This window comes from Schistocerca americana, chromosome 1 (assembly GCF_021461395.2).
Source record: "Schistocerca americana isolate TAMUIC-IGC-003095 chromosome 1, iqSchAmer2.1, whole genome shotgun sequence".
Classification (NCBI taxonomy): Eukaryota; Metazoa; Arthropoda; class Insecta; order Orthoptera; family Acrididae; genus Schistocerca; species Schistocerca americana.
Window position 1 is genome coordinate 1,016,873,854 of NC_060119.1, and position 21,541 is coordinate 1,016,895,394.

Sequence of the window (21,541 nt, forward strand, 5' to 3'; positions counted from 1 at the left end):
AAAATTTACTATTTGATCACGTTGGAATGAAGCCTAATCCGTAAAGAGAACATTTGCACTGAAATGAGGATTGACACATTGTTGGATGAACCATTCGCAGAAGTGTACCCGTGGAGGCCAATCAGCTGCTGATAGTGCCTGCACACGCTGTACATGGTACGGAAACAACTGGTTCTCCCGTAGCACTCTCCATACAGTGACGTGGTCAACGTTACCTTGTACAGCAGCAACTTCTCTGACGCTGACATTAGGGTTATCGTCGACTGCACGAAGTATTGCCTCGTCTTTTGCAGGTGTCCTCCTCGTTCTAGGTATTTCTCAGTCGCGAGTCATAGGCTGGAATGTTCCGTGCTCCCTAAGACGCCGATCAATTGCTTCGAACGTCTTCCAGTCGGGACACCTTCGTTCTGCACAATAACCCTGGGTTCGGTGTGGGGCGGCGGAGGGGTGAAGTGGACTTCGGTAGTCGTCGTGGGGTTGTGGACCACGGAGGCTGCGGCGGGGACGGAGCCTCTCCGTCGTTTCTAGGTCCCCGGTTAATATACAACATACAAGTCCCCTCCACAATCTCTAAAAGCGTGTAGCATGAACTGTGGAACACCCTGTACAAGGAACAACATGACATTTCACATCTGCAGGGTGATTCCGTGATGATGATACAATCTTTCAGAGGCGATTGAGAAGGATAAATGTTATAAATTTCAAGTAACGGACCCTAGACCTGAAACGACAGAGACGAAAGATATAAGCAAAACTCTACCACAAGTTTCGCCATAACCTCGCGCAGCGCTCAATCTAAGGACGCCAACTTTTGAAACCTCGACCTGGCGTACAGAATTCCCGATTAACATTCTCCAATACCACTGTGATGGGCTAGCGTAACTTGACGTTAGAGAGGCCGTAAATCCTAAGTCTGCCGTACAGTAATAATGAATTCCATTTACCTGCAAAAGTTTCTCAACTTGCTGCGTTTACAACAATTATTCAAAATGGCGTCCCGGAGCGTCAATGCAGGCATGATATCGTCGCACATGTTCTGTCGTATCCCCAGTGTCGTTTAAAGTGGCTCCCAGCGAGAATTCTTGCTAGAAGATCCTCCTCAGTCTCGACAGACCCCTCGTACACAAGACTTTTCACATGGCCCCACAAGAAGAAATCAAGTGTGGTGAGATCAGGTGAACGTACTGGCCACGAAACAGGGCCTTCTCTGCCTATCCACTGTTCAGGGGAAGTCTGACCAGGTGTTCAGGAACCCTCAGTCCAAAGTGAAGTGCGGCTCCATCTAGTTGGAACCACATCCGTTGACGAATAACAAGTGGGATATGTTCCAGGAACCTGGGCACCAAAACATTCTGTACACCGGTGCATTTAAGCGGGAAGGAAGAAGAAATGGGCTTAGTACGTAATCACTGACTGTGCCTGCCCACACGTCGGCGGATAATCTGTGTTGGTGGCTCTTGACACCTGTAGGGTGGGGAATCTCATCGGCCAAAACACGATTAAGTAGCACTGCATCTGTAGTGAAACAGGCTTCATCCACGATAAATATATACGCAGGAAAATCAACTGTAAGGCGCTGCAAGAACCATTGGCTGAACGCGACGCCAGGTCTGAAGTCAGCAGGATCAAAGCATGCACTGTCTGCGGACGGTGGGGGTGCAGATGCATTTCCCGTAATACTAGCCAAACATTGATATTCGAAACATTCTTTTCACGTGCAACTGGTTGCAGGCGCCCCATCCACCCGAGCAAGCACAGCGTCTTTCAAGTTGGGAGTCCGTGTAGTTCGTCGTCCACCACGGTCGTTGTACTGCGGTTACAGTTGCCTTGTTTCACTTAACCGTTAGGACAGTTTTAGGAACATGGTGTGAGCCAGATATCTTCTACGCGGATATTTGTTCCTGTGAAACATTTTCACTTTTCTGCTGCTTCCATTCGCTTGCCCATACACGAAAATCATGTCTGTAAGTTGCGTGCAACTCCATTTAGTTAGGGTTCATCGACGTTGGAACTTCAACTAGTAAACACAGACTGCAGTCAACTAAAGACATTGTACACCAGGATTGCTCATGTGCATTGGATTAGTTGAGTTATTATCGCAACCTCTACAGTTAAGTTCTCTTTAGAAGTGCCTACCCTACGATCGTAGCGGCAACAATACCGGTAAATGTCTTTAACTGTCAGAGATGTCAGACCGATTTCCACATACCGTGTGGTTATAATTCAACTTCCTCTATTTAAAAGGTTGTAACACGGAAACTACAGTACTGGACATTAAAATTGCTACACCACGAAGATGACGTGCTACAGACGCGAAATTTAACCGACAGGAAGAAGATGCTGAGATATGCAAATGATTAGCTTTTCAGAGCATTCACACAAGGTTGGCGCCGGTGGCGACACCTACAAAGTGCTGACATGAGGAAAGTTTCCAACCGATTTATCATACACAAACAGCAGTTGACCGGCGTTGCTTGGTGAAACGTTGTTGTGATGCCTCGTGTAAGGAGGAGAAATGCGTACCATCACGTTTCTGACCTTGATAAAGGTCGGATTGTAGCCTATCGCGACTGCTGTTTATCGTATCGTGACATTGCTGCTCGCGTTGGTCGAGATCCAATGATTGTTAGCAGAATATGGAATCGGTGGGTTCAGGAGGGTAATACGGACCGCCGTGCTGGATCCCAAGGCCTAGTATCACTAGGAGTCGAGATGACAGGCATCTTATCCGCATGGCTGTAATGGATCGTGCAGCCACGTCTCGATCCCTGAGTCAACAGATGGGGACGTTTGCAAGACGACAACCATTTGCGCGAACAGTTCGACGGCGTTTGCAGCAGCATGGACTATCAGCTCGGAGACCATGGCTACGGTTACCCTTGACGCTGCATCACAGACAGGAGCGCCTACGATGGTGTACTCAACGACGAACCTGGGTGCACGAATGGCAAAACGCCATTTTTTCGGATGAATCCAGGTTCTGTTTACAGCTTCATGATGGTCGCATCCGTGTTTGGTGACATCGCGGTGAACGCACATTGGAAGCCGGTATTCGTCATCGCCATACTGGCGTATCACCTGGCGTGATGGTATGGAGTGCCATTGGTTACACGTCTGCGTCACCTCTTGTTCGCATTGGCGGAACTTTGAACAGTGGAGTTACATTTCAGATGTGTTACGACCCGTGGCTCTACCCTTCATTCGATCTCAGCGAAACCCTACATTTCAGCAGGATAGTGCACGACCGCATGTTGCAAGTCCTGTACGGGCCTTTCTGGATACAGAAAATGTTCGACTGCTGCCCTGGCCAGCACATTCTCCAGATCTCTCACCAATTGAAAATGTCTGGCCAATTTTGGCCTAGCAACTGGCTCGTCACAATACGCCAGTCACTACTCTAGATTAGCCGGCCGGTGTGGCCGAGCGGTTCTAGGCGCTTCAGTCTGGACCCGCGCGACCAATCCGGCCGCAGGTTCGAATCCTGCCTCGGGCATGGATGTATGTGATGTCCTTAGGTTAGTTAGGTTTAAGTAGTTCTAAGTTCTAGGGGACTGATGACCTCAGAAGTTAAGTCCCATAGTGCTCAGAGCCATTTGAACCATTTGAACTACTCTAGATTAAGTTGTGGTATCGTGTTGAAGCTGCATGGGCAGCTGTACCTGTACACGCCATCCAAGCTCTGTTTGACTCAATGCCCAGGCGTATCAAGGCCGTTATTACGGCCAGAGGTGGTTGTTCTGGGTACTGATTTCTCAGGATCTATGCACCCAAATTGCGTGAAAATGTAATCATATGTCAGTTCTAGTATAATATATTTGTCCAATGAATACCCGTTTATCATCTGCATTTCTTCTTGGTGTAGCAATTTTAATGGTCAGTAGTGTAATTACCGTAAGAGTACCAAACTTTGTAGCATTGATGTCGAGGTTATGGGGTGAATGATTTCCATGGGTCACAGCGCCACCGTCTATTCCAATTATGGCCACAAGGTGCCGTGAGCAGTCATCGTGATTCATAGTCTCAAACACCTGACCAATCGCAGTGCACTAGTTGACGTGCCAACATGAGCTTGGAGAGAAGGAGCTGGTTCAAATGGCTCTAACCACTATGGGGCTTAACATCTGAGGTCATCAGTCCCCTAGAACTTAGAACTACTTAAACCTAACTAACCTAAGGACACCACACACATCCATGCCCGAGGCAGGATTCGAACCTGCGACCGTAGCGGTCGCGCGGTTCCAGACTGCAGCGCCTAGAACCGCTCGGCCGCACCGCCCGGCCATTTCCCAATCAGTATTCACATATACCACTGCATGTACCTGCGTAAACGTTGAGCAGCGTGAAAACGAAACTGCAGGGCGAAATTCACTAGAAATGAAGATGAAATATATGTACAAATGTGTGAAATATGTAGAATATACACCATATTCAGTAAAAACCAGAACACCTTGAACGACTAGAGATAGGATGTACCTATCCACAGGACTGCGGAAATGATTAGCATTTCAAACATGTCGGCCCGTGGACTAGGTCAGCATCGATATCGAGGCGGACTACCACCTACGATAAAGTGTGCGTGCGGCTGCCGTTGTCGCTATAAACAGAAGGTAATGCATCAAGCAGCTCGTGGTCTCAAGCAGCTCGTGGTCTCGCGGTAGCGTTCTCACTTCCCGAGCACGGGGTCCCGGGTTCGATTCCCGGCGGGGTCAGGAATTTTTCCTGCCTTGAGATGACTGGGTATTGTTGTGTTTTCTTCATCATCATCATTCATCCTCATTACGGTCGGAGGGAGGCAATGGCAAACCATCTCCACTAGGACCTTGCCTAGTAAGGCGGCGCGGGTCTCCCGCGTCGCTCCCCTACGCTCTGTAAAGAAGTATGGGACTCATCTTCATCAATATAACTTCAGCAGACGTGCAGAATGCCTCGCAGACATATGCGCGAACCCTACCGTCAAATCATTGAGTTTGAAAGAGGGCACATTCGGGTAATTGCTGCTCGTGTGGGACGAAGTATTTCAGCGGTGCAACGGGTGTGCACGGAAATGGCTCAGAGAAGGCCGTAGAACACGACGGGATGGGTCAGGTCGTACCACCCAAACCATCCCCCGAGAAGATCGACACCTCATCCGCATGCCATTGCAGGACGGATCTGCGTCCTCTTCGGCTCTGGCGCAACAGTGGAAATGTGTAACACATCGTACACTATCAGAAGTGACAGTCCGTCGCCGTTTATTACGGTACGGGTACCGTGCGCGTCGCCCATTTCTTCGCCTACCTTTGACGAATGTGTAAAAAGATGCTAGACGGCAATGGTGTATGGAACGACGTCACTGGGCACAGGAATGGCATCAGATTGTGTTTTCGGACGAATCCAGGTTCTGTTTGCCGCAGTCACAAGACATACAGCGCCAACTCATGTGGGGTGCTATCAAAGTTAGTGCTTGTCGAGGGCACTATGACCGTTGTGACCTACGTGAATGACATCCTGCAAGCCGTAGCCATACCCTATCTGCGTAACACCCTAGACGCCATTTTAATGCACGACCACATGTTGCTCCACAAACATGTGCTTTCTTGGTGTCACAGACTGTCAGCGTTTTTCCCTGAACCGCCATCTCACCAGACTTGTCGTGAATCGAAAATGTGTGGGATAGGGTGAAACGACAGGTGCAGTGCTGTGACCCAATGCCAACCACCACAGATGAATTTTGGGACCAGGTGAATGCAGTATGGATGGCTATACCACCGGACGCCATTCACACCTGATACACGTTGTTGCCATCCCGCATGGAACAAGTTATAAGGCCCATGATGCACCTGTGCCTGCTAGGCAACAGGACGTATGCTGAATCGAGGTGTGAAATGATAATCATTTCTGCAGAACATACCGCTGTACATGTCCTGTGAATATGAACGTCCTATCGCTAGTCGTTCATTGTGTTCTGTTTTTTGAACATGAGTATGTGTGACATGTACATACATGGGCAAATCCATGAGTAAAAAGCTCCTTCTAAACCCCTGTTTCGAATTTCAACCAAACTTGGTACATATAATTTATTAATTGCTGTTTGGAAAAAATACTATGATGGTAAGAATTAGCAACCTTTTACTGGGGTAAGGGTGATAATATTGAGAAAGAACGGAGAGGTGGAGGAAACTGACAGACAGGGGAGAGGAGGAGATGGGCAGATAGGAGGGAGAAATGTAGAGAGAAAGGTAAAGGAGGAACTGTACAGAGAAAGGAAGGAGAAGGAGATTGACAGAGGGAGGGGAGAAGAGGAGGACAGAGAGAAAGGAGGAAGAGGAGGTGGACAGTGAGAGGGAAGAGGAGATACAGAGCTTGTAAAACATAAATATTACTGCGCGGTTTCCCTAAAACACTAAAGGGGAATGCTAGAATGGTTGGACGATTACCTGCACTACGCTTTTCTAATTAGAGCTTGTGTTCCGGCTCTAATGACTTTCTCGTACCCTGGATGGTAAACTGCTTTTCCAGCTTTCCAACACTGTAATCTTGCGTAACAGAATGGTAGTAGTAAACCCTCAACCTCAGATTCTTTAAGGAATCGAACTCCCATGTATAACACCATTTCAACCGTCCAATTGCTTTGCATCTGAGTTAATATATCTGTTAATTCACACAAGCGGGAGAAGTTTTAGAAAAGGTTTGCAGTTATGTTTAACGTTTGTTGGAAGTAGCTAAGCGCCCTCATCGTCAAACACTGGATGTGTCTCGGTAATTTGTGCTCTGTTTTAGGCAAAAGCTAGTTATTCACGCATCTCATTGTTTATGACATCGTAGCTGCTGAAATACGTCTCGTACAATGATATAATTTTGCAGGTATATTCATTTATGTATGTAGTAAATAAGAAATAAATTTGAACGTTACACGTGGTGCTGAAGTTTCACTGCATGAATAGTCAAATTGTAGTAATCCTTTAATCATTTCGTGGAGGGTTTCAGCAGGAAAAGGTTTAGAAGGTTTGAAATTATATGTAAAGTTCGTTACAAGTCATTAAGTGATGACCGAGCGAGGTGGCGTAGTGGTTAGCACACTGGACTCGCATTCGGGAGGACGACGGTTCTATCCCGTCTCCAGCCATCCTGATTTAGGTTTTCCGTGATTTCCCTAAATCGTTTCAGACAAATGCCGGGATGTTTCCTTTGAAAGGGCACGGCCGATTTCCTTCCCCATCCTTCCCTAACCCGAGCTTGCGCTCCGTCTCTGATGACCTCGTTGTCGACGGTACATAAAAAAAAACACTAACACACTAACATTAAGTGATCTCACTCACAAATATTATCTGAATATATTCTGGGCAATTTGCGCGCTGTAAGTTTCGCCGCCTCTGACATACACACAATTTCACACTGTAATATTAGTCTTGCTGTGCTAAAGCTTTCACATAAGGTTATAGCTCTTAATGATCAGGTTATAACAACATTTTAAATTGTTAAATTCTGTCAATAATTACTTGAAATACTGAAAACCAAATTTTTGTTGCCTCTAACATGTTAGCGGGATTTAGTACATATGTTAATGTGTTAATACGAAACCGATTTACGCTGGAAAAAAATTAGTTCCAGTTTTGGCTACTAGGTGCAAATGTGGCGCTGTACACCGTTTACATGACATTCAAGGTGTCATCTGACGAGCCATAATGGGTAATAATAAAACCAACGTTACAACTGTCTCACTTGTTGACCTTTTATGCCCACATCGCCTTCGTAATCCATTACGTATGGAGACATTTCTATATGTATTTCTTGCATTCACAGCTCCAGAGGCCAAAAATCGTAACTAATTTTTTCCCTTGTAAATCAGTTCCGCATTAACGCATTAGCGTATCTATCAAGTTTCGCTCCCATGCGATAGTTACAGCTCACACTGGACTTCTGTGAGCATCTGCACTTTAATTGTAACCACCCGGTGACTGAAATAGTATACTGTCTAGAAACATTTTATATGTTTGCTAGGTGGACGGATTAAACAGTGATTTTTATTTTAACGGAGAACTGATTTTGACCACCAAATGCTCTTAAACGATTCACAGAAGCACCACGTTAGACACTCCTGCAGTAAATGACGTCCTCGAGCCTCGCAGACTTTGAACATTCGTTCTGTAAAAGATTTCCCCGAAAATGCAACCTGTATAAAATATGCGGTGTTTTATGGCTTCCATAAGCTGTGTCGTGCGCTGTAACTGCGAGACCAGAGTGAATTGCGCCAGCAGGAATCGTCAGAGCCCTGAATCTGCAACCCTGCGCGGCTCACCTTTAACGTCCATTGACTAAAAGGACAGTTTCCGTAAAACTGCGGGATCCATTTCAGCGGAGGAGCATCCAGGCAGTTCGCACTCATCTGGTGCTCCGTAAATTGGAGGGGGACCCGTGCCTCCCTTAGCCGCCATTACGAGACGAGAGCCTTTTCGCTTCCTGGCGTAAAATATTCACGAATCAAAAGCGCTCTTTCGGCTTTATGGCCCGAAAGAGATGCGGCTCTTTTTCTTTCTTTTCAGCGAGATGGAGCTTTGTTTCACTGTCGGTTTCCGCTCTGCGCCGAGCGCGCCGCTGTCCGTCCCGCAGACAAAGCGCGCCGCGTTTGTTTTTAAACCTCTCGCACGCTTATAGGATTTTTTTTTTCTGAAGTGCGGGGCACAGGCGCCCCTTTTGAATTTACTCGCGAACATTAGTAATTATTTTGAAGCAAACTCGCGGCCGCGGGAAAGACTGGCTGCGTTGAGCCGTTCCATTTGTCTCGTGCTATAAACGCTGCGGAATATCGACGAAAGTGCGAATGAAACGTCGCCTTAATGTCGGTGCTTACCAGGAACTGGAGGAGAACAGTATAAGACAGGTATTTCGACGCAGTCTTTTGTTTAATTCCGACGTAACATTCCTCTCGTCAGTATAAAAGGAGGGTATTTAACGAATAAACCAACTGTTTCTGTTTGTCGTTCTCATTAAAAACAAAACAAAAAAAAAACATAGAAAAGGGGGTGTGGAGAAGTCCAAGTACACGTGCTCTGGGAGTTCTGTACAAACTTAATTGTGTGCGTATATAATCATATTATTATTATTATTACATGCGGCTCAATGGACAAGTGCAAGTCTTTGTATTGGCGCCACTTCGGCGGCTTGCATGTTCCTAACCAACCCCAGATATCCAATCGGGGAAAGGGGATCTATAGCTTAACATGCAATCCGAACCATGTGTTGCTTCTGACAGCTCCTCACATCCTTGAGAGATGAAGGCTACCTTTTTAACGATGACTGAAAAACAGTCATGATCCGACCGAGATTCGAACTCGCGACCTTTCGGTTTCCAGGAATGCGCTTTAACACTTTTTTTTTTAAATCTCATTTTATTCGCTTTCGTTCGTTGCGTCTGCTCGGAGCGGACGTCGTAAGAGTCGTAAGACACCCGTTTAAGTTCGTCGTTGATCGATTAACTCAGTTTTTATTTTTATTACAGAGGGCAGCTAACCCTCTGACCGAACACGCTGAGCTACCGGGCCGGCGGCTAGACTATCAGGACCAATTTGTGTATAGATAGTTCCTATAAAGGTTTTGCTCAGTGAGTTCACAAGGATCAAATTATGTGACATGCATGCCAATATGTTTTGATCGCATTGACTTAGAAGCTTAAATTATTTAGGACTGCCAGTGGACCGTAGCTCTCATTAATTAATGTAAATGTCAGGGTTGATACCTTTACCCGTTACTGAGAAAAGGGGGTCTTAACATTTGCACAGACAGGCATACTGATAGACGGATGGACAACAAAGCAATCGTATGAGGCCAGTTTTGTACATATTAACTTGAACTGTGGGCAGCCGTAGCCAAATGTCGACATCGTCACCTCATGATGCGCCTAAACAGGCGTGAAACCGGTCGTGGTTTTAATGAACCTTCTACAGCCAGAACGGTGTTTGTTGCCTTCACATAAAAATGATCCCAAAAGGGTTCCGTTTCTTCTGTCTGAAGTACGGGCTCCTAACAAGAATAAATTAAACACGACCTGAATCGAGACAATTATATTCCCATCTTCAGGTATACAAATTGATTAGTTGGACATTGCAGTGTGCTGCGGAGTAGTGCTAGCGGACACATTACCTACTCGCACCATTCTTTTTATCAGTACGTACTGATATTAAAATTCATGGTGCATGGTTATGGATGACAAGGTTTGCTGATGAGATTGCTGTCTTCAGTCAAAGTGAGCAAGAATTGCAGGACATATTTAATGGAATGAGCAGTATATTGAGCACAAAGTATGGATTGAGAGTAAACCGAAGAAAGAAAAACGTAATGATTAGCAGCAGAGATGAGATTAGCTGTTACATCAAAATTAGCGTTCACGATGAAAAGCAAAGGCTTTCTGCTATCTTGAAAGCAAAATAGCGGATGGCGGGAACAAAGAAGATATAAAAAGGGGAAGAGGGCATTCCGTCAAGAGAAGTCTACTGTTATCAAACATAGACTTTATTTTGAGGAAGAAATGTCTGAGAATGTGCGTTTGAAGCACAAGACTGTATGGGTGTGGACCATGAAGTATGGGAAGCCCAGAAAAGTAGAGAAACGAAGCATTTGAGTTGTGGTGCTATTGAAAGATGTTGAAAAGTAGTTAAATTGATAAGGAATGAGGAACATCTCCGCTGAATCGGCAAGGAAGGGATCAGATGGAAAACATCGACAAGAAGAAGGAACAGAATGATAAGATTTGTGTTAACATGTCACGGAATAACTTTTGTGGTATTAAGGGAGCTGTAGAGGATAAAAATTATAAAGGAAGACAGAGATCGGAACTGATCCAAGAAATAGTTGAGGGGATTGACGCAAGTACTTCCTTGAGATGAAAAAGTCGACACAGAGGAGGAAGTCTTGGTGAGCCGCATCAAACCAGTCAGAAGACTGATGACAAAAAAATAAATGTATGGACAAACAGTGTGCTTTTTCCATGGGCTACTAAATTTTGGCGGTGTTTATCAGCAGTACTAACGTACAATCGAAGTTAGCAGTTACGTAAAGACATTCAATCAAAATCATAAAACATACATCTACATTTGTACTCCGGATGCAAGTGAACAGTGTGTGGCTTACTTCTTTCTTGCCGGCAGGCGTGGCCGAGCAGTTCTAGTCGCTTCAGTCTGGAACCGCGCGACCGCTACGGTCGCAGGTTCGAATCCTGCCTCGGGCATGGATGTGTGTGATGTCCTTAGGTTAGTTAGGTTTAAGTAGTTCTAAGTTCTAGGGGACTGATGACCTCAGAAGTTAAGTCCTATAGTGCTCAGAACCATTTGAACTTATTTCTCGTGTTATTCACTGTATGCTTGTCCCTGCCGCAGATATAGGTCGTGAAGGTTGGTTGCATTTATACCTCTTTGTCCACTTAAATTGTTTGACTACATCATGGATAGCCAGGAATTCAGCAGGCGAGCAGTGGTCTTGGTCGCGTGCCATTGCTTTATCGCCCCCATCCCCATTTCATGCTGTGTGAGTGTTGAGAAGGGGGAAGAGGGGAAACTGTGAAAGTGCCACTTTTAAATGGCAACGCATTCGCACTGCATACGACTTGATTTTGTGTTTCTCATCTTCATAGATTACAAACAAAACAAATTTTCATTATTATTTAATTATATTTGACACACTGAAGACATAGCTCCACTTCGGCCATCGTCAATTATCCAAAGAAGGCGGTTGCTCATAGGTGTGAATAATACTGAATCACCAGTGTAATAAGTCATGGTTGGAAAATACTGACCCGAATTACTTACAGAAGAATGGAAAAACTGTAAGCGCCGATTTCAAGGAGAACTACTAGGTGTGGTCATACTATCCCTACGACTTATCTTAGAAAACAGACAGAAGAAAGACAAACCTTCGTTTGTAGCATCTGTGGCTTAAGAGAAAGGTTTTGAAAATGTTGACCGAGATACATTCTTTGAAATTCTGAAGACAGAGATAACATGCACAGAGTAAAAAGTTATTATGAATTGTGTAGAATCCAAACTGTCGAAGGACAAGAAAGGGAAACAATGATTGAGAACAGAGTAAGACAGGATTGTAGCATATCCGCGATGTTATTCAATCAGTACATTGAGCAAAAAAAAAAAAAAAAGATGAAATGTGGAAAAGGAATTAAACTTTAGAGAGAAGAATATTCGAAGTCAGATGACAAAGTAGAAAGATTTCTTTGGGTCAACTTGATCCAAGCGCTACGTCCGTGGTAATTACCATTTCGGGAAAACTATTTTTAACAATTAGAAACACTTTTAAACAGCAGACTGCTTTCTAGTTGTGGAAAAAGTAAGCGACTTCCACAAACATATATAATTTTATAAAAAACATAACAATAAAACAATATTGCTTTTCGGGTCATACAGACCGCAACAGAACAGCAGGGTTAATGGCTTACACAAATGTGGAACACTTTACCATATTACGTGTTGGCGTATTTCATGACTGATGAGCCGGCGAAGGGAAAGAATGTCGGAATTACTGTAAAAAGATTTGGGAGGAATTATCTGTAAACCACTGAAATTACAACACGACAAATGCAACTAAACAAGAGTATGTTAAAATATTTAATATTCAACGTTAATAAGTGATGTAGTAATCCATCAAGAAGAAGAAACAAAGACGAATAACAGGGAAATTAATGCTGTTTCTAAGAAATAAAATATTGCGGATATTTATTACACTGGAAAAACAATCCGATGCAGATCGATACTAAGCGAAAAGCAATGGAATTGGCGTGCAAAATCGAATTTATATATTTTGATTCATTAGAATACTTAAGCCGACGAGTTGTTCTCTTGTCTTCGTGTTCTCCCGAAGGGCGGCTTCTGTGGCCGTGCGGTTCTAGGCGCTTCAGTCTGGAACCGCGTGTCCGCCAAGGTCGCAGGTTCGAATCCTGCCTCGGGCATGGATGTGTGTGATGTCCTTAGGTTAGTTAGGTTAAAGTAGTTCTAAGTTTTAGGGGACTGATGACCACAATGTTAAGTCCCATAGTGCTCAGAGCCATTTGAACCATTTTTTGTTCCCTAAACCAGACTCTATCTATTGTTGTTGCGGTTATTGTTTAGGTATATTCCGCAAGCCATCATATGATGTATGGCGGAAGGTCTACTGTACACCTGCTACTCATTCCCTTGCTTGCCCCACTCGCAAATGGAGCGATGGAAACATGAACGTGCATTTGCTTCCGTACTAACCCTAATTTCTCATATCTTGTCTTCTTGATCCTTGATGTTAGTGAATCGTTCTGCAGTCTGTCGCAAATGCTGGTTCTCTAAACTTCCTCAATAGCATTTCGCTGAAAGAACGTTTCTTTCCATCCAGGGGTTGTCATTTGAGTTCACGAAGCATATCCTTAACGCTTTCGTGATGATCCAGCCTACCGGTAGCAAATCTAGAGCACGCCTCTGAATTGCTTCGATGTCTTCCTAAACACCGACTTGGTGGGAATCCCAAACATTCGAACAGGACTCAAGAACAGGTCGCACAAGTGTTCTACACGCCGTCTCCTTTATCGAGGACCGACACTTTCCTAGAACACTCCCAATAAACCGAAGTCGACCGTACGTCTTCCATACAACCGACGGCACGTGGTCGCTCCACCTCATATCGCTTTGCAACGATACTCGAAGGTATTTAATCGACGTCAGTGCGTCGAGCAGCACAGCACTAGTAGCACAGTATTTTAACATTACAGGGTTGTTTTCGTACTCATCTGCATTAGCTTAATTTTTCTCTGCTTAAGAGCAAGCTGCCGTTCATCACACCAAAGAGGAATTACGTCTAAGCCACCCTGTAGTCTCCTGTAGTTACCCAATGACGACACTATTCCGTCAATACATCGTCATCAGCAAACAGCGGTAGAGCGCCACTATCCTTCAGATCGCCCATGTACACTCATGCTCATAAATTAAGGATGATGCTGGTACATGGTGAAACAACGCCCTGGTGGGCGGTTTGCGGGTTGAAATCACCTCGAGGTATGACCATGCGATGCACTTGACCTGTGGTCGTCGCACGGTGGCGCTGGCAGCAGTCCACATACGCAGAGGTGTGTTGGTGCATGTCAGAGTACGGTGCAGCGCGTAAGTGTGCAGACGTTTTCAGACGTGCTAATGGTGACTGTGTGTTGAAAATGGGTCAAAGAACACATATTGATGACGTTAATGAGGGGTAGAATACTAGGGCGACTGTAGGCTGATCAAACACAGCAGGTCGTAGCACGGGCCCTCCGTGTGCCACAATGTATTACCTCAAGGTTATGGTAACGATTCCAGCAGACAGGAAACGTGTCCAGGGGCTACAGTACGAGACGTTCACAGTGTTTAACACCACAAGAAGACCATATCTCACCATCAGTGCCCGCAGACGGTCACGGAGTACTGCGGGTAGCCATGCTCGGGACCTTACCGTAGCCACTGGAACAGTTGTCTCCAGACACACAGTCTACAGACAACTGAACAGACATGGTTTATTCTCCCGAAGACCTGCAAGGTGCATTGCACTGACCCCTGGTTACAGGAGAGCCCGTAAATCCTGGTGTCAAGAACACAGTACATGGTGATTGGAACAGTGGTCCGAGGTTATGTTCACGGACGAGTCCAGGTATAGTCGGAACAGTGATTCTCACCGGGTTTTCATCTGGCGTGAACCAGGAACCAGATACCAACCCCTTAATGTCCTTGAAATGGACCTGTATGGAGGTCGTGGTTTGATGGTGTGGGGTGGGATTATGATTAGTGCACGTACACACCTGCATGTCTTTGACAGAGGAACTGTAACAGGTCAGGTGTATGGTTCAAATGGCTCTGAGCACTATGGGACTTAACTTCTGAGGTCATCAGTCCCCTAGAACTTAGAACTGCTTGAACCAAACTAACCTAAGGACATCACGCACATCCGTGCCCGAGGCAGGATTCGAACCTGCGACCATAGCGGTCGCGCGGTTCCAGAGTGTAGCGCCTAGAACCTCTCGGGCACTCTGGCCGGCCCCTGCCTGTTCTCCAGGCCTAAACCCCATCGAGCACGTCTGGGATGCTCTCGGTCGACGTATCGCTGCATGTCTTCAAACCCCTAGGACACTTCAGGAGCTCCGATAGGCGCTGGTGCAGGAGTGGGAGGCTATACCCCAGCAACTGCTCGACCACCTGATCCAGAGTATGCCTACCCGTTGTGCGGCCTGTTTACGTGTGCATAGTGATCTTATCCCATATTGATGTCGGAGTAAATGCGCAGGAAACAGTGGTGTTTTGTAGCACATGTGTTTCGGGACGGTTTTCTCAATCACCAATACCGTGGACTTACAGATCTGTGTCGTGTGTGTTCCCTATGTGCCTATGCTATTAGCGCCAGTTTTGTGTAGTGCCACGTTGTGTGGCACCACATTCTGCAATTATCCTTAGTTTACGAGCGTGAGTGTATATCATTTCAGCCTGGCTTCAAACCCTTTCACCTCTTTAGTTATACACTATGTCATCAAAAGAATCCGGACGTCACGAGAGGCGGATTCGCCAGTATAAGAGGAGGCTGCGAGTGTTTTTTTGATGGTAGAGAAACAGTAATAGCAAAATGGGTCGGTCAGGAGATGTGGGTCACTTCGAACGTCAACGAGTCGCTGGACGTCACCTAAGTTATACATCACCTACAGCTCAGACTTTCTAAAGCTGGCCAAGTATACTGCTGGTGATGTGATAGTGGAAACCGCAGTTACACCAAAACCAGGGACCATCGAGCAATACGGAGGGTTGTTGTAAAAAATCGCATGAAATCAGAGGAAGGAATCACTCGTGGGTTCCAAAGTGCTGCCAGAAGTCCGGGCAGCACAGTGATCGTACTTAGTAATTAAAGCGACTGTGGAACGGTGGTCGAGCAGCTCCTCATAACCCCATATTTCTGTAGTCAGTGCTAACAAGACAACCATACGAACTTCCCCTCACCGATCTGATTCATATTGATAAGGTGTGTAGGACACGATTAGCACTTCATCATATGCGAATAACTAGACGCAGCTCTCAACCGTTTGCGAGAAAATCGAGTCTGATTATTTTACGCTAACACACTTCGTATGGGCACCAATAATCAAGGATTCTGCAACCAAGCGAGTAAGCGCTTAGTTTCATAAGCGCGAGGTCTGTGGATCGAATCTCGTTTCTGGTACTGTTCTTTTTAATTTCATTCTGACGTAATAGATATGCTTGGTACGCCGCGAAATTGTGTGACGATCGAGCATCGCTTACGAAATCAACCCAAGTTTGTTTTGCAATAGACACATTGAAAAAAAAAACAAGCACAAGCAGATGTTCGGCCTTCATTAGAAGTGCTGTATTGGCAATAATTATTACTTCCCATCTTTCTGTGATCATTATCGTCATGATTCGTACATTGATCCATAGGTTACACATTATACTGGCCACACATCTAGATAAAATAATCTCAAGAACCGAAGAAACTGGTACACCCGCCTAGTATCATGTAGGGCCCCCCGAGCACGTAGAAGTGCCGCAGCACGACGTGGCATGGACTCGACTAATGTCTGAAGTAGCGCTGAAGGGAATCCTGCAGGGATGTCCATAAATCTGTAACAGTAAGAGGGGGTGGAGATCTCTTCTGAACAGCACGTTGTAAGGCATCGGAGATTTGCTCAATAATGTTCCTGTCTGGGGAGTTTGGTAGCCAGCAGAAGTGTTTAAACTCAGAAGAGTGTTCCTGAAGCCAGTCTGTAGCAGTTCTGTACGTGTGTGGTGTAGCATTGTTCGGCTAGAATTGCCCAAGTCCGTCGGAATGCACAATGGACATGAATGGATGCAGATGACCAGACAGGATGATTACGTGCGTGTCACCTGTCAGAGTCGTATCTAGGTGTATCAGGGGTCCCATATCAATCCAACTACACACGCTCCACACAATTACAGAGCCTCCACCATCTTGAACAGTCCCCTGATGACATGCAGGGTCCATGGATTTAAGAGGTTCTCTCCACACCCGTACACGTCCATCCGCTCGATACTATTTGAAACGAGAGTCGTCCTACCGGGCAACATGTTTCCAGTCCAATTTCGATGCTGACAGGGCTAAGCTTGTGTCGTGCAGTCATCAAGGGTACACGAGTAACCCTTCTACTCCGAAAGCTCATATCGATGATGTTTCATTGAATGGTTCGCACTGTGACACTTGTTGATGGTTCAGCATTGAAATCTGCAGCAATTTGTGGAGGGATTGCAGCTCTGTCAAGCTGAACGATTCTCTTCAGTCGTCGCGGGTTCTATTCTTGCAGGAGCTTTCCCTGGCCGCAGGATGTCGGAGATTTGATGTTTCACAGGATTCCTGATATTTACGGTACGCTCGTGAGATGGTCGTACGGGAAAATCCCCACTTCATCGCTCCTTCGGAGATGCTGTGTTCCACCGCTCGTGCGTCGACTATAACACCACGTTCAAACACACTGAAATCTTGATAACCTGCCATTGTAGCAGCAGCAGCAGATCTAACAACTGCGCCAGACACTGTTGTCTTATATAGGCGTACTGACCGCAGTGCCGTATTGTGCCTGTTTACATATGTCTGTATTTGGGTAAGTATGCCTATACCAACTTCTTTGGCGCTTCAGTGTAGGATATAATATAGCTAATGTTGTCACCAAGTTCCCTTGCAAGTCACTATACAGTTTTGCGGAGTACATACGTGTATAGACTACTTCATCAAAAGTACTTGTGTTAGTCGACATTAATATGACAGTTTGAGCTCTACTGAATACACTTTCAGTGAAGTGTTTGAATGTCTGTGGAGGAATGGCAGAACATTCTTCCTCAAGAACGGAAACCAGAGAAGGCAGTGATGTTGAAGCCGACATCTGGAACGAAGTCTACGATCTAACTCATCTCAAATGTTATCCAGTGCGTTCATATCGGGACTCTGGGTAGGCCAGTCCACTTCAGCTGTGTTTTGTCCACAAAGCATTGTCTCAGTAATGCTGCTTTGCGATAGGCTGCATTGTCACGTCGCTACGGCCATCATCTCGCAGCTGTTCGTCTACTGTATACGGAACACACTGTTGTCTGCACACCCGTACATGTCCATCCGCTCGATACAATCCGAAACGAGAGTCGTTCGACAAGGTAACATGTTTCCAGTGATCAACAGTCCAATGTCAGTGCTCCCGGGCCCAGGCGAGGCGTAACGCTCTGTGTCGTGCAATCATAAAGTGTATACGAGTGGGGCTTCGTCTCCGAAAGCCCATATCGATGATGTTTCGTTGAATGGTTTGCACGCTGACATTTGTTGATGACCCAGCATTCAAATCTGCAGCAATTTGGGGAACGGTTGCACTTCTGTTACGTTGAACAATTCTCTTCAGTCATCGTTGGTCCAGTTCTTGCAGGATTTTTTCCCGTCCGCAGCGATGTCGGAGATTTGATGTTTTACCGGATTCCTGATATTCACTCGTGAAATGATCGTACTGGTAAATCGCTACTTCATCGCTACCTCGGAGATACAGTGTCTGTCCCATTGCTCGTGCTCCGTCTCTGACACCACGTTCAAACTCACTTAAATCTTGATAATCTGCCATTGCAGTAGCAGTAACCGATCTAACAACTGCGCCAGAGACTTATTGTCTTACATAGACGTTACCGACCGCGGCGCCATTTCTGCCTGTTTACGTATCACTGTATGTGAATACTCATGCCTATTCCAGTTTCTTTGGTACTTCAGTGTATATTTCTAATATATGGGAAACATCGTTACCAAAAGTCTCAAAAACACTCTACCTATTTACTTTAAATAAAATATATAAGTAAGCGTAAAATTTTTAAAACTCAACTTTCTCGAAAATGGTTGAGATTTGCGTCATCCTGTTTACGTATGTTGAAGTCGTAGTCGTGCACTACATATGTCAGTGTCCGCCCGGCGGACTTGTGTCGAGGTCCGGTGAGCCGGCCAGTCTGTGGATGGTTTTCAGTAGGTTTTCCATCTGCCTCGGCGAATGCGGGCTGGTTTCCCTTATTCCGCCTCAGCTACACCACGTCGGCGATTGCTGCGCAAACAAGTTCTCCACATACGCGTACAGCACCATTACTCTACCACGCAAACATAGAGGTTACAATCGTCTGGTGTGAGACGTTCCCTGGGAAAGGGGGGGGGGGGAGGGAGGTCCACCGGTGGTCGAACCGCACAATAACCCTGAAAGAGTGGTTCTGTGTAGGGCGGCGGCGGAGGGGTGAAGTGGACTGCGGTAGTCGTCGTGGGGTTGTGGACCACTGCGGCTGCGGCGGGGGTGGAGCCTCTCCATCGTTTCTAGATCCCCAGTTAACATACAATACAATACAATACATATGTCAGTAGGAATCAAATCGGTAAGGGGAATTTCGTACGGTCCCCTTGCAAGTGACGCATCAGGTAGTGTACAGAATGACTCTGTTGGGTAGTGGACGACTGGAAACCACTGTTTCGGAGTCATGAATCACCCGATATTCTGTGGCAATCAGACAGAAGTGTTTGGATTTCGCGAATGCCAGGAGAACCTTACTTGCCATCATGCTTAGCGCTAACAGTGACGTACGGAGGAGGTAGAGATACAATATTATGACGTTTTTCGTGGTTATTACGCTTAAGAAACAGCTAAATGCGGAAGTATGTGAGCACAATTTACAGCATTGTGTGCAGCGTGCAATAGAGGAACAGCTCGTAGACAACAAGGGAACGTTTCGGGGATTATAATTGGAACAACATGACAGTGCATCTGAGAAGCCACGAGGCAATGGTTTGCGGACGATAACATTCCTGAATCGGACTGGCCTGCCCGGTGTCGGGATCTGAACACAATGAAACACGTTTGGAATGAGTTGTAATGACTTCGCTACAGACGCCTGCACCCAAACCTTCTCTGGTTTGAGGAAAAATGGGTTACCATTCTTCCGTACACATTCAAACACCTTATTGAAAATATCACCAGCAGAGTTCAAACTTTCAATAAAGGCGAAGGATGGACACTCCTCATATTAATGTCCAGTAATAGGTGTTCGGATACTTTTGATGTTGTTGTTGTGGTCTTCAGTCCTGAGACTGGTTTGATGCAGCTCTCCATGCTACTTTATACTGTGCAAGCTTCTTCATCTCCCAGTACCTACTGCAACCTACATCCTTCTGAATCTGTTAAGTGTATCCATCTCTTGGTCTCCCTCTACGATTTTCCCCTCCACACTGCCCTCCAATACCAAACTGGTGATCCCTTGATGCCTCAGAATACGCCCTACCAACCGATCCCTTCTTCTAGTCAGGTTGTGCCACAAATTTCTCTTCTCTCCAAATCTATTCAATAACTCCGCATTAGTTATGTGTTCTACCCATCTAATCTTCAGCATTCTTCTGTAGCACCACATTTCGAAAGCTTCTACTCTCTTCTTGTCTAAACTATTTGTCGTCCACGTTTCTCTTTCATACATGGCTAAACTCCATACAAATACTTTCAGAAACGACTTCCTGACACTTAAGTCTATACTCGATGTTAACAAATTTCTCTTCTTCAGAAACGCTTTTCTTGCCATTGCCAGTCTACATTTTATATCTTCTCTACTTCGACCACCATCAGTTATTTGGCTCCCCAAATAGCAAAACTCATATACTACTTTAAGCCTCTCATTTCCTAATCTAATTCCTGCAGCATCACTCGATTTAATTCTACTACATTCCATTATCCTCGTTTTGCTTTTGTTGATGTTCATCTTATATCCTCCCTTCAAGACACTGTCCATTCCGTTCAACTGCTCTTCCAAATCCTTCGCTGTCTCCGACAGAATTACAATGTCATCGGCGAACCTCAAAATTTCTTCGCCATGGATTTTAATTCCTACACCGAAATTTTCTTTTGTTTCCTTTGCTGCTTGCTCAATATACAGATTGAATAACATCGGGGATAGGCTACAAACCTGTCTCACTCCCTTCCCAATCACTGCTTCCCTCGACTCTTATAACTGCCTTCTGGCTTCTGTACAAATTGTAAATAACCTTTCGCTCCCTGTATTTTACGCCTGCCACCTTCAGAATTTGAAAGAGAGTATTCCAGTCAACATTTTCATAAGCTTTCTGTAAGTCTACAAATGCTAGAAACGTAGGTTTGTCTTTCCTTAAGCTATTTTCTAAGATAAGTTGTAGGGTCAGTATTGCCTCACGTGTTCCAACATTTCTACGGAATCGAAACTCATCTTCCCCAACGTCGGCTTCTACCAGTTTTTCCATTCGTCTGTAAAGAATTCGTGTTAGTATTTTGCAGCTGTGGCTTATTAAACTGATAGTTTGGTAATTTTGACATTTGTCAAAACCTGCTTTCTTTGGGAGTGGAATTGTTATATTCTTTTCTTGAAGTCTGAAGGTATTTCGCCTGTCTCATACATCGTGCTCACTAGATGGTAGACTTTTGTTAGGCCTGGCTCTCCCAAGGCTGTCAGTAGTTCTAATGGAATGTTGTCTACTCCGGGGGCCTTGTTTCGACTCAGATCTTTCAGTGCTCTGTCAAACTCTTCAC

At 45.4% G+C, this 21,541-nt stretch overlaps 1 protein-coding gene across 1 annotated transcript in view; it reads left to right on the forward strand.

Annotated features, from left to right (window-relative positions):
- The window catches only part of LOC124616288 (protein neuralized), an 854,641-nt gene that overhangs the window by 124,047 nt on the left and 709,053 nt on the right, over positions 1-21,541 (forward strand). The window lies entirely within an intron of this gene.